The 15515-nt window shown below is 48.7% G+C and overlaps 1 long non-coding RNA gene and 1 other non-coding gene across 2 annotated transcripts; one reads left to right on the top strand and one right to left on the bottom strand.

Annotated features, from left to right (window-relative positions):
• The first annotated feature begins 2690 nt into the window (after positions 1 to 2690).
• TRNAK-CUU (transfer RNA lysine (anticodon CUU)) lies at positions 2691 to 2766 on the top strand. Its single transcript has one exon. It is a non-coding gene; the product is annotated as a tRNA-Lys (tRNA).
• Positions 2767 to 7579: 4813 nt separating this feature from the next.
• LOC147990890 (uncharacterized) lies at positions 7580 to 11118 on the bottom strand. The gene is made up of 4 exons (XR_015610048.1): positions 10560 to 11118; positions 9860 to 10077; positions 9113 to 9193; positions 7580 to 8343 (listed from the first exon to the last, which is right to left on the bottom strand). It is a non-coding gene; the product is annotated as an uncharacterized LOC147990890 (long non-coding RNA).
• Between the last annotated feature and the right edge of the window lie 4397 nt (positions 11119 to 15515).

Raw genomic sequence — 15515 nt, 5'->3', positions numbered from 1 at the left:
ACTGCCCTTTTATGGAGCTTCTGATCCCGCTTGCATAAACTCATGGTGAAAATGTGGTACTGCCCACTATTCAATTGCTTCGGGTTACTCTGATAACCAGATTGCCGTTGATTCCCCTGATTATGGTGTTGATTGTAACCACCCTGGTTGCCTTGGCCTTGAAAACCGGAATTTGAACCACCGCCTCCATGATTCGGACCATGAGAACCGGATCCCGAGCCGCCATTCGGGCCATGGTTATTCTAGAAATGATGGGAATTCTTGAACTCCTTCATGATAAAACAATCCTTCCACAAATGTTTAGATGGCCTCTCATGTGTTCCATGCCTCGGACATGGCTGATTCATTATTGCCTCGAGGGCGAGTTCTCCCCACCTAGACTAAGCCGGCCTCCCCTTGCGACGCTAGTAATTATTCCGTGCACCAGTGTTGGCCACGAAGTCTAAATTTCCATCAGCTCTGTGCTTACCATTACCACCTTGACCAGCCGGGTTATACTGTTGTCCCTTCATGCCACTACTCTTCTTTCCCTTGCCTGTCTTTTTGTCATCCGACTCGGGGTCCTTGGTACTATCAGAGTCGGCATACTTGACAAGGGCTGCCATGAGCTCCCCCATGTCACCGCAATGGCACTTAAGTCGCCCAAGCTTCTGTTTAAGAGGGAGGAAACGATAATTTTTCTCCAACATTAAAACTACTGAGCCGATATTGATATTATCTGATGAGTGTATGAAAGTTGAGACCCGGCGCACCCAGCTGGTTGTTGACTCGCCTTCACCTTGGACACAAGACTCCAAATCCACGATCGACATACATGCTTGCACGTATCTTTAAAGTTTTGAATAAACCGAGCCTTCAGCTCCGCCCACGACCTGATAGAATTGGCTGGCAGCCCCTTCAACCAAGTACGAGCCGACCCTTCTAACATCCTGGTGAAATACTTAGCACATGCAGCCTCACTAACATCCAGCATCTCCATGGCCATCTCATAACTTTTTCAACCCAAGCCTTAGGAGGTTGATCTGTTATGTAATTAGGCACCTTGCGAGGACCCTTGAAGTCCTTAGGCAAACGCTCGTTACACAGAGCCGGCACTAAACAGGGCACACCCAAGGTTTTAGAGGTCACGCTTGTTTCCACTGAGGTTGTCAGGTAAACAGGAGACTGTCGGTGAGCCACTTGCTGAGCCGCCAGCTCGGCCTCCCGACGCACCCTGCCCTGATCCACCAGAGCCTGGGCATTGGCATCATCGCGCGTTGGGTCATGTCCATGGGGCTGGTTACGGCGCTGTTCAGCACTTGAAACCGCTGGCGAGTCAATGTGCCTGCTGTAACTCTGGCTTGGACGAGGGGTTGAGTGAATCCACTCATGACTATAAGAATAAGCTGCTTGCTGCTCCAATGTTGTCTGAAGAAGTTCTCTGGCCCTCCGCGTCTCAACCGCCGTCGGAGACTCACCTTCAACTAGTAGAGCCGCCAATCGTGTTGCTGCAGGAATCATATTGTCCAAAGGGTTGGAATAATGACCCGGCGGCGTCAGAACATGTTGAGGCGGGGAATTGTTCACACGTGGAAAGCCCATCGCTCGTGGATGAACCGGCGCTCCACCCCCAGGCGCTTCAGCCGTCCGGTTTACCACCAACGGGTCACTGGTCCCTGCTCCAGGCATGTTAAAGAGGTTTCTTGGCTCATAAACCGGGGGTAGATGACTTTGGTGTCTCCTTCTCATGACCTCATTTGAAGCATTCTGATCCAATGTGAGCCGGAAGGAGTCAGCTTGGATTCGCTGCGCCTGTGCGTCCAAAACAGGCCGTTCTGCAGCCATCCTGGTGTTCTTAGCCGCCAAATCTTCCTTAGCTTGAGCGATATCATCTCGCAACTTAGCCACTTCCACCTTATGCTGATCTTGGTTGTCCGGGGTTATTTCCACCCCCATCAAAGTTGCCAGTGCCTCCAACAACTTGGCGAGAACTTGAGTCGGCGGGCGCGCAGAGCCACCAGCACCAGCCGCCGCCACGGCCATTGAGCTAGAGGTCACGGCCGTGGTGGTTGATGAACCAAGCAACGGTTGTGTACCAGCCATGAAAACCGCAACCCTGTTCTGCGGCTCGCAGGGGTCCGGAATACTGTCACCATCGGAATAGCCCCCAAGCCGGCCGTCTTGAAGTTGATATAATGAGTTGGTCTTGCCTGAGGACGACCCACCATCAGAATAGATGGCCGTCTCACCGCTAGATACAGATCCATCCTCAATTTCTGCCCCATGGATAAAACCAACAAAGGCACGCTTCAAGGCGGGTTGAACCCAGGCAGGCCGTGCACGCTGAGCCGTTTCAAGATGTCGATGCAGATGTCTGGCTTAGGGCCCGGTTCGCCGACCTTGCCAATGAAGACACGGATTCCGCCGAAGGGGACTCGGTACTCGTACTCGATTGAGCTGGTCTTGGGTCCCCAGCCTGCATCGTCGATGTAGAGCTTGTCGCGACGACTCTTGGTCATCCGGCCCACAGTGTATCCCTTGATCCCTTCGAAGCTGCCCTTCAAGCCCTACGATGGAGGCTACATCATATGATGATTTTTTCAATAAAGTATATATAAAGTCCCAGCTCAGTCATCCAGCCCTACGATGGAGGCTACTAATTGTTCCTGTCAAAAATTCAAAGTACACAAGCTTTAATCCATTATATTGAAGGGCCCATTTCTCAGTTGGTAGAGCACAAGGCTCTTAACCTTGTGGTCGTGGGTTCGAGCCCCACGATGGGTGCCAACTGTCATGGAATTGTCACGGTAGATGTCCTAGCGGAAGGACTTAGTCGTGGAGCCATCGCAACTAGGTTAGCTTGAAGTGGTTAAACGGGACAAAGGACACAGGAGTTTATACTGGTTCGGCCCCTTGCTGTGAAGGTAAAAGCCTATCCAGTTCAGGTGGTATAGCTTGGGTTTCAATTAACAGGGAGCGAATACGCTTAACCTAGCTTTCGATCTCTCTTGTTTCTTGTCCTAAGCCGTCGTCGGGTCGTCCCTTTATATACATAGGTTGACGCCCGGCGACTCACAGAGTCCCGACCGGCTCATCATCAATGTGTCCGGCTCAGTGACTAATTATACTTGCCTTACAATCCAAGTCATACATATATGGCGGTTTACACCTATGTGCCTTAAGTCGCCTTTGGGCTTCGTGCCCTTAGCAAGTCCACTTCATGAACCGCCATCTTCAACATCTTCACGGGCTTGTCTTGATGAACCGTCATTGGTATAACCCGGACCCTCCTGGGCAGGTCATACCCAATAGTTATATCCCCAACAGGCACTCCGCTTGCTCCTCCCGCCACTAGTGCAGAGACTTGTGATATTAATACTGCTTTGCTGAATCTTGTTATGAAAGACCAATTTTCTGGTACTCCTAATGAGGATGTTGCTTCCCATCTTAATACCTTCATGGAATTATGAGATATACCAAATAATAGAGATGTGGACAATGATGTGGTCAAGAAGAAATTATTTCCATTTTCTTTGTGTGATTTTGCAAAATTTTGTTTCTCTTCTTTGCCGCGTAATAGTATCGGTTCTTGGAATAAGTGCAAAGATGCTTTCATCACTAAGTATTTTCTGCCCGCAAAAATTATTTCCCTTAGAACCCATATTATGAATTTCAAGCAACTTGAACATGACCATGTTGCACATTCTTGGGAAAGGATGAAAATGATGCTAAGGAATTTCCCTACTCATGGGTTAAATCTTTGGATGATCATACACAAATTTTATGCGGGGTTGAATTTTGTTTCTTGTAATCTTTTAGTTCCGCTGCGGGTGGTACTTTTATGGAAATTACTTTGGGTGAAGCCACCAAATTGCTTGATAATATTATGGCAAATTATTCGCAATGGCATACCGAAAGAGCTCCTACTAGTAAAAAGTTCATTCAGTTGAAGAAATTTCTTCTTTGAGTGAAAAAGTTGATGCTCTTGTGAAATTGGTTGCTAGTAGAAGTGCTCCTATTGATCTTAATGATATGCCTTTGTATACTTTGACTGAGAAAAATAGTGATCCATAGATGTGAATTTTATTTCTCAAAATAATTTCAACAACAATGCTTATAGAGGTAATTTTAATCCTAGGCCTTTCCCTAGTAATTCCTCTAATAATTATGGTAATTCCTGTGGAAATAAATCTTATAATAATAATAATAATAGGAACACCTCTGATCTCGAGAATAATATTAAAGAGATTATCAATACGCAAAAAGTTTTTAGCACTTCCATAAAAGAAAAGTTGAGTAAGATTGATGATTTGTCTAGAAGTGTTGATAGAATTGCTCATGATGTGGAAAATCTCAAGATGAAATTTTTTTGTTCCTAAGGTTGATGAATCAATTAAATCTCTTTATGTTTCTATGGATGAAAGTAAGAAAAGAATAGCTATACTTAGAGCTAAAAGAGAAATTTTAGAAAAAAGCGATTTCTAGTGATTTCTTTCGCAAAAGTGATGAAGATCTTAAAATGATTGGTGTTTCTCCTATTAATTCGTTGTTCAGTAAAGTTAATATTGATGAAAAAGGGTCTGGAGAAGAGTCAACTTTAGGTAGAAGGCATCCCAATGATTCGGAGGGTGAAAATCTTGTCAAGAAAATTGATAAAAGTGGGTTTGAAGAGGTCAAATCTTTAGCTAGTGATGTGCCCACTCTTTTGGATTACAAAGACTTCAATAATTATAGTTTCTCTTTGATTGATTGTATTTATTTGTTGCAATCCATGATAAATTCACCCCATGCTTATGAACAAAATAAAACTTTTATTAAACATATTGTTGATGTTATGATGAAAGATTTTGAAGAAAAATTGGAATTGGAAGTTTTAATTCCTAGAAAATTGCATGATGAGTGGGAACCTACTATCAAAGTCAAGATTAAAAAGTATGAGAGTTTTGCTTTGTGTGACTTCGGTGCTAGTGTTTCTACTATTCTAAAATCTTTATGTGATGTGCTTGGTCTTATCGATCTTGAATCGTGTTCTTTGAATTTGCACTTGGCGGATTCTACTATTAAAAAGCCTATGGGAAGAATTAATAATGTTCTTATTCTTTCAAATAGGAATTATGTGCCAATTGATTTTATTGTTCTTGATATTGATTGCAATCCGTCTTGTCCAATTATTCTTGGTAGACCGTTTTTACGCACTATTGGTGCCGTGATTGATATGAAAGAAGGCGATATTAAGTTCAAATTTCCTTTGAGGAAGGGTATGGAACACTTTCCTAGAACAAGAATTAGGCCACCATATGAATCAATCATGAGTTCATCCTATGGATCTCGAACCAAAGATGACAAAACTTAGATCATTGCTTTATGCCTAGCTAAGGGCGTAAAACAATAGCGCTTGTTGGGAGGCAACCCAATGAATAAAATTTATTTTTAATTTTTGCTTCCTGTTTTTGTGTGTTAGCACAATTATGATACTTTTATGGTTGTGTTTTTATTTTTTAGTTAGTGTTTCTGCCAAGTAAAGCCTTTAGGATCTTCTTGGGTGATAGTTGTTTGATCTTGCTGAAAAAACAGAAATTTTACGCTCACGGAATTAATTTTCACTTTTTACCAGAGAGCGATAAAATACCCATTCCACTTGTAGTATGTCCATATACAAAATTTTCAGGCCGTCCTAATTTCCTAGAATTTTTGGAGTAACAGAAATATTCAAAATAGTCAGATTTCTACAGACTGTTCTGTTTTGACAGATTCCATTTTCTTTGTGTTGTGTGCTTATTTTGATGGCTCTATGGTTTTCTTTGATGGGTTTTTGCCATAGAAAAGTTGGAATAAATTATATATAATGCAAGAACAAAATATGAATTGGTTCGATACGACACTTGTAGTAGTGATTTATAATTCTTATACTAACGGATGTCATGAAGGTTTTGTTGAGTTTTGTGTGATTGAAGTTTTCAAGTTTTGGGTTATCTTACAATGGATAAAGGAATAAGGAGTAGAAGAGCTTAAGATTGGGGATGCCCCAGCATCCCAAGCTATTATCCAAAGATGAGCAACCAACTAAGCTTGGGGATGCCCCCGGGTGGCATCCCCTCTTTCTTCTAACAACCATCGGTATTTTACTCGAAACTTTATTTTTATTCGTCACATACTATGTATTTTTCTTGGAGCGTCTTGTATGATATGAGTATTTGCTTGTTTTATTTTGTGTTTTTAGTCTTGATCCCTTGCTGGACACACCTATTTGAGAGAGCCAAAATTATGTCATGACTTGTTAGAATTGCTCTCTATGCTTCACTTAATTTTTTATGAGCAATGGACTTGCTCTAGTGCTTCACTTATATCTTTTTGAGCACGGTGTGCTTAGTATTTTTTGAAGAAATGTTCTCTTGATTCACTTAGATTTATTTGAGAGTTAGCAAAATTTTCAAGAAATTCTCTCTTGGTTCACTTAAATTAATTTGAGAGAAAGAAATATTATGCTCATGATCTTCACTTATATTTGTTTGAGCTTATGAAAAGCAACATATGAAAAATAGTCCCAAAGTGATAGATATCCAAGAAGGATATAATAAAAACTTTCATGAAGATCATTGGATAAAATAAACTTGATTCTTAGTAATAGTTTAGAGATATGATGATGTGATATGTGAGTCATCTTGATGAGTAATTATGCTTCAGTAATTGGTGTTAAGGTTTGTGATTCCCTATGCAAGCACGAAAGTCCATAGTTATGCAATGAAATTATATCCTATTATGGTGCATTATTCGGTGTTAGTTATAATTAATGCTCGCTTATGAGATTATTTGTTTCTTGGTTGGTCGCTTCTGTCGGGTTTCGGGTTCCGGCAGACCCTTGAGGTTTGAACACTAGGGTGCGCACGGAGATCTCTCCCCTACCGATCTACGTTTGATCCTCTCGTGCGAACTAAGATGAAAATGATGAACAACACAAGAGACACGAGGTTTATACTGGTTCGGGCCACCGTTATGGTGTAATACCCTACTCCAGTGTGTGGTGTGGTGGATTGCCTCTCGGGCTGATGATGGACAGTACAAGGGAAGAACGGCCTCGCGAGAGGTGTTCTTGAGCTGCTGCGATGAACTGCTAGGGTGAGTTCATTCGCCTCTCTCTGCTATGGTTCTACCAGATTTCTCGATGTTCTTGGGGTGTCCAGATATCTCTACTCTGTGGTGGTTAGCTCTATTTATAGAGGCCCTGGGCCTCTCCCCAAATAATGAGCGGGAAGGGCGCCAACAATTGGCCATTTCAAAGGGGAACATCTAGTACAAGTTATCCTGACCAAAGGTGGTCTTCGGCTGCCAAAAGCACTGGCGATGACGCCGTCCTGGGCTCCACGGTGACCTCCGTCCTACCGTCCGGCTGGTCTTGGTCTCGTTGCACTGGAATGGTAACCTTTGCCTGATGCCTTGGCCTGTGCTTGCCCCCTTTGCACCAAAGGGGAAATAAGGACACTGCGCAGGCCGGCGCCCGCCTGGTCTCGATCGTCATGGCTTGCGTCACGAGTTCCTGGCGAGGTACCCCTTCCTTGATCTCTCCGCCTCCTCGCGAGCCTGCCGGGTGAGGCTGCCTCTGAGGAAGCTTCCTGTCGTCCACCCTGCGAGGCTTGGCCCCTCGCGAGGGTCTTGAGCTTGAGCTGATGAAGATGGGCCGCGCTGGGCCCCCGCTTGAGCCACGCCGCAGGCCGCAGGCAGGCAAGTCTGGGGACCCCCGTTCCCAGAACGCCGACAGTAGCCCCCGGGCCCAAGGCGCGCGCGGGCTTCACTACAAGAAATCTGTTAATACATGACAGTACTTGTCCGTCATAGATTAGGGAAAAACTGTCATGGGTGCTCATCGATGACGGATTTCAAATCCATCATGTATATCGCGTCATAATTTGACATCATGCCATCCATGACGGATCTTGACCATCAAGGATCTGCCCGAGGCCCGCGCAGCCCAAACCAGGCCCTAACCTTCATGACGGAAACAACCGTCATGGACCCATTCTATGTAGGATTCTCAATGGACACATTGGAATGACGTGGCTGCCTACATGGACACTATTTTTCGTCACAGAAATCGTACGTAGGCACAATTTAAATTTGGTACACCCTGCCAGTATCTACAACATTTGCAGTTCACAAAATCCTCCATGAAAGGATAATTTACAACATAGATTGACAAAATATACACACAGCAAGGTTAAGAAATAGTACACTCCAGTTTACATAAACAAAACATATAAACTATTGAGGTTGTTATTCAAGTTCTTGCCATCGGCCCTCCTGATGGAAACTATCAGGTCGTGGCGAATTGTGATGAGAAGCACCAAGTAGCCCGCTACTCAATCATACCTAGCATATTTACAAGAACATTAGATATCTACAGATATGAATAGATAGTAGAAATAAGAGAATTGCAACATGTAGAAAATGAATTACATGCTACCAAAAAAATTAAATCTTATAGTGCCGACAAATGAGGATAACATAGTATCTAGGACATATAATTTTCATGTATATCCGAATTAATTAACACAACCAAGTGTTAAGTACTTGTGCATATCATCCAAACAAGAAACAAAAACACTTGGCGGACAAAGGGGGACAATAAATAAAGTAGTACACAAAATTCATTCAATTACAAGGATCCTTGATGATAAGTTATGGAGGTAACAAAGGGATAGTTGCATTGAGCAAAACAAACAGGTACATATTTCTATAGTTGTCTAGTAGTGTATTATTTTCCTAGTCTGGTAGGCATGAATCATTTTGTCAATATTTGGCAGAATGTCACCTTTGGTTACCACAGATTTGCATAAATTAGGCTAAAACTAGAACCTACCATGTTAGAGCATTAAGAAATTGGATATACCCTGTAGAATAATATCTGCATCTATTGACACTTAACAGTTGAAGCTTAGAACAAAAAATATATAGTGAAAATAAAATCAAAAGTCTATGAAGGGGACAGGAATGGACCTATATGAGAATATGGACATTTTGCCCAAGGATGCATTTCTCTTGCAACCATAAGAGATCATCAACAGTTATCACGCATACAGCTGAATAATTAGTATTTGACAGAAACAATATAAATTAACAAGTGGAGATGCAAAATTACCTGCAGCAGTGAGGTGACACATTTCTCAACAGCCAGGACAACACCATCCTTACTCTTCAACCCAATGGCAATGGAGCCCAACTGCAATCCATAGCGGAAGGATCAGCATCAGAAGGATTACATGCAGACCAGAATAAGAACACCAAAACTTTCAACAAAAATAATACCAAAAGGAAGGTATCAATCTTCATTAAGAATACCATTAGGAAAAAACGCATACCATTAGAAATTACGAATTAGTTCTCCAACAAGTAAGAGACGATGTTTGGAACATCTGCCTCACATATCAGACACATTTTATTTGGCTCAGAAAAATTAAAACTACATTATCTATGTGCACCTCTAAATCCCGAAGATATAGATTGTTACAATACTTCATTATTTTTTATAGCATCAATAATGTCTAAAGGAGCTGCTTATTCAGTGGTAAATCTTTGTGCCTCACATTAAGGAGCAACTTATTCAGTGGTGAACTTATATGTCTCTCCTCCCTCTCAGCTTTTGTAGATGGAAGAAAGCTACTTCTAAAGCTTGTCCAACATTAACATCCAACATTAATTTAGATAGGAACATGTGCGAACATCCAACATTAATTTAGATAGGAACATGTGCGAACATATGGCAGCAAAAAAATTTCATGAATACTGATCGATCCTTAAGCAAGGCATGGTCAGAACTAACAAGTATGTGTAAACTAATCAGAACCTTAACAATACACGATTTGCACTCGGATGAAAGAGAAGCAACCTTTTACTCAATGTCTTGTTGACTGCTACAACAACACAGCGCTACAGCAACACAGCCATGTCTTTCTACCAGAGAAGAGAACCACCTTTTGTTAGCTCACTTTATATGGTATAGACCTACTTAACTCACATCTGTGCAAAGCAAATAAAATGAGCCTGTTTGCCAACAAACTGGGATGGTATCATGTGCCCCTTCTCCTCTGTTCTACATAATCCTTCCTGCACAAATATGCATGAATGAAACAAGTGTTAACCTATAAATAAGTGACCTGAACAGCAGCTATGAACCAACCATATAATTTCAGATATTCAGATAATTAACCTACAAGACTAGGTGCAATTACAATTTTCAATGGGTCCTTGCTTTGCTTGTTGTTGAGGCAAAAAAGTGGAGGTAACAGGAACAGAATCCATGCATTCTTAACTGAAACAAAATAATATATTTGCTCATATGTATATGTATATATGTTCAGTCAAAGTTAAACCAAATTGACACAGAAATTGAACCAAGGTGTGATGCTTATTCTTATGCATCTACAGATGCAGGTGCCATCTAGATAGTTTCAGTCAACGTTTTTAAAAATGGAACCATACAAACTGAGCCAAACAATGGGGCTTATTCATATGGATGTATGTACAGATGCAAGTGCCATCCAGATTTGGGGGTGGATGGGAAGGGGGGAGGGGGAGAGGAAACTCACCACGTCCATGTTGGAGTGTCGCGTCGAGGAGGAGGCGAATCCAAGCGGGTGAGGATGACCTGTACATCACCGGATGGGTGGACGGGGTTCAGGGGCGGGGGTGTCTTTGCTGTACTGGCGCGCGCCTCTTGGAGATAGAGGACGAGAAGAGCACCGACGCTCGCCGCCGCCATCTTCAAGCGGGACTAGGCCGTCACGCCCGTGCTCATCTCGAGCAAGCCGATGCAGGGTGCGCTATGTCAGCACATCCTGCGGGAGGAGGCCTTTGCGACGTCCTATGCCAGGAGCACCATCCAGCAGGTGGTAGGAGACGGAGAGGATCCGCCGGAGCCGTACCGTCACCGAAACCCTAGCCATTGGGAGGTATTGCAAGCGAGCGTTGGTGGCTGGCAGCGTTGAATCTAGCCGAAGGGGAGGAAGCAGCGGAGCGAGGGGAAGATGCGGGTGTGCTGCGCGCCTGCAATAGCCGCCAGAAATTGCCGGAATCGGGCGGCGGCGGCGAGGAATTGCGTGGGGAAGAGTGGCTAGAGATAGAGGAGTTGGGCTGCGCGGAGGGAGGGAGGAGGGGGCTGAGGAGGAATGCTAGGGTTAGCGTTTTATACGGGAACAATCAGGCGGGCTTCAGTGGGCTTGAGCGGGCTTACGGGGCTATACTAGGCCATCCATGACAGTTTTCACGAACGTCATGGGGAATCCGTCATGGATTAACGGATTTCTTGTAGTGCTTGGCTTAGCAGAGAAGCGAAGATGAAGCGCGAAGCGCCGCGGGCCCTAACAGCCTGCTGCCTTGGGCGCCACGTGGTGGTTGATTGGGCGTGGGCGTGGGCGTGGGCGTCTGCACTTCCCACGACGCCTCGGCAACTGCATGACTGACAAAAAGGGGGGGCCCTGGCCAGGCTTACTTGCCCTGCTCTCGTCCGTCTTGCCCTAGATCCCCTTTCTCGTTCTTCTTCCTCTTGCTCCCGAAATCCTCTAGATCCATCTCAATCCTTCGCATCCGGCACGCCATGGCACCTCGCAAGTCCCCGGCTGATGCTTGGTACTCGCCGGCCCAGGATTCCCCGAATTTTTCGGAGAAGAACCTCGCCCTCACGCGCCTGATGACGATGGCGCAGGGTAGTGAGGGAGCGACGGTGCTCAAGGTCGGCTCCGATCAGCCTGAGGGCAAGGGGAGCACCTTCTACCCGTTCTTCGTGAGCGCCATTGCCGCTGGGCTGGTGCCTCCTTTCTCTGAGTTCTTCCATGCCGTTCTCCGCCAATACAATCTGCAGGCTCTGCATCTCCACCCCAACTCTGTCCTTCTCCTGGCGATTTTCGCCTACTATTGCAAGGCTCATGTTGGTGTGAAGCCCTCGGTGGCCTTGCAACGCCACTTTTTCTTCCTCTGGGTTTCTGGTGCTCAGGTCTCTGCATGCACGAGCTTCATTACCTATTCCAGCTCCAACGCCATCTCGAAGCCTGGCAAGAGGATTGAAGGCTACCGGAGCAAGTGGGTCATGATGGATGTTGGGCGCCTCCACCTTCGTCTGGTATTGCCCACGGGGCAACCTAAGTCCGTTGACGCATGGTCCTGCGCGGAGCTCGTCGACCCTCGCGCGAAGGCGGTGTTGAGGAGGATGAACGCGGACCTAAGACCAAGCAACTCAGAGGCGGCGAAGCTGACCGGGGCCACGCTCCTGAGGGAGTTCTTGGAGCACCGGGTGGCTCCGCTCCAGGAGCACCCGCTCCCACTGTGGGGGCTTGGAGGAGCAGACGTCGCCCTGCGCCTGAGCTCTGAGGCCCTGACCGTCAAGGATCTGGCTGCGGCCCTCCATTCCTTGGTTGGGGGAGACGTGGCGAGCCCGGTGGGCGACCCCGTCCCCTTGTTCCTTCGTGACGACTAGGAGTTGGTGGTGAACGCCATGCCCACATTCAACGGTGAGGGGTTGGTGCCCCCGGCAGCTCCCGAAGATCTAGCGGTCTTGGCGACGGTGAACTTGTCCTCCGGCAACTCCAGCGGGGAAGAGGAGGAAGAAGAGGCGGAGGAGGAAGCGTCTGACTCGGAGGAGACTGGCGAGGATTGGGGGAATTCCTTCCCTCGGCGCAGGTCCCAGGCCCTCCGCTCCATGTCGGACGACGACGAGGCCGACGCCAGGCGAGGAAAGGAGGGCTCTTCCTCGGTCACGAGGAAGGGCAGGTCGAGCCTGGTTCCCCCAGGGTCTTCTCTGGTCCCTGGGGGGTCCAAGGCCAGCTCCATCCCTCCTGACGCGCCTTCTGCTTCTGGACCCCCAAAGGCTGACCCCCGCTGCAGGCTCTCGGGCTTCAAGTTTGGCCGGAAGTTGCTTGATTCCACGGACGACGTCCAGTAAGTGCTCGATTCGTGCTCTGCTTGGTTTCTGCCACTGAGGCTTGACGTTTGCGCTCTTTTACCAGGCCGGCACCTATGGCCAAGAGGTTGAAGGAGGCTTCTGCGGCCCTGCTTGGGGCGCATCCGTCTACCGGGGCGACGCCTTCGGCTGTTGGGGGAGAGGACGGCGAGGCCCGCGCCTCTCCAACCCAACCGCCCTCGCGAGGCCAACTGGGGAACCCCGGCAAGGAGTCAGCCCCCATGGCCCGACTGGACCTGGAGTCGACTGTGCCTGATGCTGCGCCCGTGGTGGCCAAGGCTCAGGAGGTCCCTTCCTGCCAAGCCGTGGCCACGCTGCCATCTTCTCTGCCTGCTCCAAAGGTTCTTGTCTCTTCTGCTCCCTCCGCCGCTCTCCTGGACCAGGTTGCCAACGAGCTGAGCCAATTGCGGGAGGATCTCCTTAGCGCGGACCCTCGTCTGGTGGCCGGGCGCCTGGGGTTGGCCTCTGGCTGGGCTAGTTCTGCTGCCTCCGTCCGAGCGGTGTTGAGCCAGGCCGTGTCGTCCTCCGACGAGGAGAGGCGGGCCGCCAACCAAGCCAAGGCCGCTCGCAATGCTACCCTGGGTGACGTCGCAAATGCCCAGGGCCGCTGCAAGACGCTTGAGGCCGAGCTGCAGGGCCTGCGCGACGAGCTTGCCAAGGAGGTGTGCAGCCGCCAGGAGAAGGAGAAAGAGATGAAGGCTAGGGAGGACGCTGCCAAGGACCGGGATGCCAAGCTTGATGTCCGCCACAGCCGACTGGAGACGCTGGAGCGGTCGCTGAAGGCGGAGAGGACCGAGCTAGATGCCAAGGCAAAGGTCCTGACGGAGGACCGGGCGGCCTTCACGAAGCTGGAGAAGAAGGCTCGAGGCATACTAAAGACGCTGTATGAGAGCGGCCTGGAGGAGCCATTGGCTGGTGTGAAGGATGGCCCCGCCAAGCTGCTCCCCTTCCTGGTTGATGCGCTTGAGGACGTCGCAAATGGCCTTGGCCCCACGGTCGAGGCCGAGGCGCGTGCCCTGTCTTCTGCGGCGCTGACGCGTGTGCTCAGCCATGTCTACCTGCGTGACCCCAATGTCGACTTCGACAGCCTGCTAGAGCCCGTGAGCGGTGACCGTGTCGCTGCCGCCGCTGAGGCCGTGAGGGGCCGAGCCGAGGTTTTGCTGGGGAAGTTCCGCTCCCCCAGCGTCCTGCTCGGGCGCGGTGCCGCCGGCCTTGCGACCTCGGGAGGCGAAGCCGTCCAGCGTGACTCCACCACCCGTGACGGTGTTACTGGGGAGTGATTCCTTCGCGACTTCCATCCTGTTTTATTCCTGCACATGCACCATGCCTCGCGGAGGCGTTAAAACTTGTGTTTGGCGTTGTGGAACAATCTTATGGCTTGTAATATTTGCTTTGAATTTCCCGGAAATTTCATTTTCCTCTCCTACTTGTTTACGCTCTACGTCGGCAGGGCCCGACCCCGCGCGTACCTCACCTAGCGTTAACCCTGACCGGAAACCAAGGACGGGACTAAGTAGTGAGGGGCTACGTGGCAAGTTAGGCTCCTGAGTCACGATGCTCAGGAGTCCCCCTTGACGCGCGAGCAACAAGTAGGGAAGGGGGAGCGAGGAGTGGATTGATCGTTCTACGTCAGCAGGGCCCGGCCCCGCGCGTACCTCACCCAGCGTTAGCCCCGACCGGAAACCAAGGATGGGACTAAGGGGTGAGGGGCTACGTGGCAAGTTAGGCTCCTGAGTCGCGATGCTCAGGAGTCCCCCTAGACGCTCAAACGGGTTTCGTACCTTGGCTCCGCTTGGGGAGTGGCGCGCGACGACCAGGTCCAAGGGACCTGGCTGGGTGGCGTGCGCTCGGGCGAGGCCCGGGCGTAGCCCCCGTGTCCAGCCCCCTCGCGTGGCACTCCTGAGGGGAGGCGTTGCGATGGTGCCGGGCACTGAGCTCTGGGCTCCCTGAGGTTGGTACAGCCATGGGCCGCCCTCAGTTGTTTATCACCAGCACGGAGCATAGCGCTTCCGTATGTGTAGGGGCATAGCCGCTCCTCGACAGTGTCATTAGCCAGCACGGAGCATGGTGCTTCCACTGGTGCGTGGGAGGGGGCTCCCCTCCGGGAGGAGCCCCCCGGGGCGTGTACAGCCCCGCCCTGACACGTGGGCGGCACGGTAGGGCTAGGAGAGGTGTATCTCGGCACCCGTGAGCCAGCGCAGGACTCACGAGGCCCTACCTCGAGGCAGGTTGCGCCTGGCTCTGGGCCTTTATCAATTGGTGTGTTCCTGCAGGGTTGTTAGAATGCAAATGCTCTACGTCCTCAGGTCCCGGCCCCCGAGCGAGCTCAGCCACTGCTGGTATGACAGGTCGCGATGCCGTGGGTCAAGGCCAGGGGGTGAGGGCTGGAGAGCCAGTAAGAGCCCATGAGTCGCGATGCTCAGGCGCCCCCCTTTTAACGTGCAAGCGCTTTGCATGAAGACAAGCAGTAGGTGATAATTATGGGAATCAGATTAAGCGTGAAAGAACAACTTCATCCTAGGGTAAACGCTGGAAAAGCAACTGCCGCTGGGTTGGGCCCGAGCATTGTGGGGATGATGCAGCCCGAGGG

This window comes from Triticum urartu, chromosome 1A (genome assembly GCF_056163025.1).
Source record: "Triticum urartu cultivar PI428250 chromosome 1A, HENAU_Tu73, whole genome shotgun sequence".
NCBI classification, from domain to species: domain Eukaryota; kingdom Viridiplantae; phylum Streptophyta; class Magnoliopsida; order Poales; family Poaceae; genus Triticum; species Triticum urartu.
Note: the sequence above shows the minus strand (reverse complement) of the source record. Positions and strands in the feature narration are given on the sequence as shown.